This window comes from Grammomys surdaster, unplaced genomic scaffold, assembly GCF_004785775.1.
Source record: "Grammomys surdaster isolate TR1022 unplaced genomic scaffold, NIH_TR_1.0 194, whole genome shotgun sequence".
Classification (NCBI taxonomy): Eukaryota; Metazoa; Chordata; class Mammalia; order Rodentia; family Muridae; genus Grammomys; species Grammomys surdaster.
Window position 1 is genome coordinate 8,808,375 of NW_021604639.1, and position 3,315 is coordinate 8,811,689.

The following is a 3,315-nucleotide window of genomic DNA, read 5'->3' on the forward strand; positions in this document are numbered from 1 at the left end:
CTCTCTCTCTCTCTCTCTCTCTCTCTCTCTCTCTCTCTCTCTCTCTCGCATTCTCTCTCTCGCATTCTCTCTCTCTCTCCCTCCCTCTCCCCCCCCCCTTCCCCCCCCCCCCCCTCTCTCTACCTCCCTTGGCTGAGCACCAGATGTGAGAAGGAGGAGACAAGACAGCACAAAAGTCATTCTGGGATAAACTTCCTGGTCTTGATTCCCGGGTCAGTGATTCTGAGGATGTCTGACTTGTGAGCTGATTTCAAAGAATAGTGCCAGAAATGGAAAGACAACCCATTTGAGCTTTCCATCCTTAACGTGAAGCCGGCGCCACACCCTAGCGCCTGGTCATGTCTTGGCTTCACAGTGAAGAATCTGGATTAAATGGAATTTTATTTAGTGTACAAATAAAAATGACGTCATGAGTTTGCCTGGAAGTGGATACAACTGGAAATCCTCATGTTAAGTGAAAGAAACCAGCCTCAGAAAGACAAATGCATTTGTTCTCCTGCAGATCTTAGATTTTAAATGTGTGTGTGTGTGTGTGTGTGTGTGATATGAAACTAGAAAGGAGACTGTGATGGCAAGAAGACATCTAAAGGGTTAGAACAGGAAGAGGAGAGAAGGTGATAAATGCCGGTGACAGGAGGACTGCAGAGAGATGTTGGGGGAGGGGTAGCAAGAGGGGTAAGAGGTCTTTTTTGAGATGAGACGGTGTTTGAGACTCCCCTAGGGATGAATTCCGTGTCCGAGGAGAGGAGAGGAATGAATTAGGAGAAATATGTATGAAAATGCGAAAATGAACTCCATTATCTCCAGTACTAACACAAACAGAAACCAAGTAACAATAACTAACCACACTGAAACTGCTCTTTGTCTCCTGTGCTTGGGGTCCTGGTGGCTTAGGAAATATGTAGTACATGAAGATGGAACCACCAGGTACCAAGCCACTTTATCTCCAGAACTATAAGGAACATGATTTTACTTTTATATTTGTAAAATGGAGCTCAGAATGGAGAAGAATTGTTTTTTGTTTTTTTTTTTTTTGTTGTTTTTAATGATCAGTTCAAGGCTGAAGAGATGGCTCCGTGGGGTAAGAGCTTGCTACACAAGTATCAGGACCCAAATGTGAATCCACAGAAGCCTTGTAGGAATCACTATAGTCACAGGCATCTGTAATTCCATTAGTACTATGACAAGGTAGAAGGCAGAGAGATAGGGGAATTGCCCTAGAATCAAGTGGGGGTAATGTTCCATCAAACTAATGTGTAAGCCTCCCATGTCACTGGCCCACTTAGATTACTCCTCACTACTTAGAAACCGTCAAAACACATTTAGTTCTACATTACTATTTAAAATGATGTGTTTTGGATCTATGCCTTGGTCCATAGATAATGGCATCATTTGGTTAAAAGCCATGGCCATTGTGGTAGATACCTCTAGCTGAAGAAGCATTTTCTGAAAGCCTCTCCACCCCTAATTCTGAATCCCACCAGCTCCCGAGTGATGACATCAGATCCCTGCAGACAGGTGTCACAATGCTGGTATACTCAAATGTCTTCTCTTTTGAGAAATGACTATACTGTGTATTTATCATTGGCTTGGGAAAGGTTTCCTCGACCCTTGGGTTTTAATTTGCTTTTCAATATCTGTGACTGTGTGATACTTGTTTATTAGGTTTGGGCAGTTTGCAATGATTCTAACCGCTAGTCCATTCAGACTGCATTAGCGTTTACCTTTTGGAACATGTGAAGGTCAAATTTGCCTTGTGAATTTCCATTCCTGGGCTATGATCCTGACTGCTGCTCTGGTCGGTGAGGTATAAGCACAGATTGGGATTCATGCCACACAGAGCATAAGCCTTCTTCCCCTTCTTTCTCCTTCCCTGAGCGTTTGATTGGTGTCAGGGTCTATGGGGGAGAATATTGACTTATCCGTTAGGGTTTCAAGTGTCAACCCCGTGTTTCAGTTGGACCTTTTACATTGTTCCTTCTGCTTCTGTTTCAGAGCTTGCCTGTGAACACAGAGGTAGCTTTTGTCTCACCTCCCCTAACCTTCCTCTTCCTCCTTCCCTCTCCCTCTCCTCTTCCCCCTCCCTCTCTCCTCCCTCTCCCCCACCCCCCACCCCCACACCTTGAGCATTGAGATAAAACTGCATTCTGTCTTAAGAGCAGTCTTAATAAGTAAATATGGCTTTCATGAGCTCTTTGGGTTTGGAGCAGTGCCAGGTAAGGTTTCCTGTTAAAATTAGCAGCACTTTCAAATTTACTAGCGACTTAGAGTCTATGGAATGTCCTCCTGGGACCCCATGTGATTTTTACACAGGCCACAACCCTGGTGGCCTCTGCTCTTGCTGCATTCGGCTGAGCACCTAGTGGAAAGTAGAAAGTTTCACATGAGTCACTGCTTTGATCTTGCTGAGGACTCAGTAGGGTGTATTAGGGAAGGAAGGAAGTTATTTCTGTTATTTCATAGTCAAACTGAATGCTCCCCCAAACAACTGACATTCTCTGAGTTACTGTTCAGTCTTTTGCTGGGACAGAAAGAGCTTAGCCCTGTGACCTCCCCTCTGCCCCAAGCATACCTACTTAGGTCTGACTTATACTGAAGGACAGTTGCCATTGCTTGAAGACAGCTTTGATAATCTCATTGTTAGATTGTACTTGGTAGGAAGTAACAGCCAAATCCTGCCTAACACCTTTTGAAATGGACAAGTCAGCCCTCCACCTAGAAAAATCAGCTGGCCCCACGTGTCAGTTGTAACAATGTTGAGAAGCCCACTGTTCCATAAAGTGTCAACTCTGTTTTGAGCGTTAGTTGGGGGAAGAGACAACAAGTTGATGTCTGTGTGAGGGTCTAACTTTTCTAGAAACTGATGAGATCTCAGTGTTCCTCAGATGCCTGTGTTTGTAGTTCTTTCGTCTTGTTTGTCTGTACTTTGCTGTGTTGAATCCTGTCTTATCTGTCTGTCTTTTCTGTCTGAGTTCTGGTTATATTTACATAACTCCAGATCCGTGTCTACCAGACTCTTGGCACATTTCACAAATTAAAAAGTTGAGAGGGAGAACATCTTGTCAGCCTACAATGGAAGACATTTGACCTTTCTTTCTTTTGAGGTTAACCAGATTTATCCTCCACAGTATTGTTTTGTGAGCTCTTTAGAGAAACAGAACCAACAATATAAGACTGTAAGACAGGGTTTATTAGATTGGTTTATGCATTCTTCGAACCCTCTGGCTGGTGAGCTGCAGTAAATGAGTAAATATTCAGTCTAAGACTCTGGAAGCCTCATTATGAGAGAGAGAGAGAGAGAGAGAGAGAGAGGGA

At 43.8% G+C, this 3,315-nt stretch overlaps 1 protein-coding gene across 2 annotated transcripts in view; it reads left to right on the forward strand.

The window, feature by feature from the left end:
- Positions 1–3,315, forward strand: part of Pfkp (phosphofructokinase, platelet) — a 65,429-nt gene that overhangs the window by 14,457 nt on the left and 47,657 nt on the right. The window lies entirely within an intron of this gene.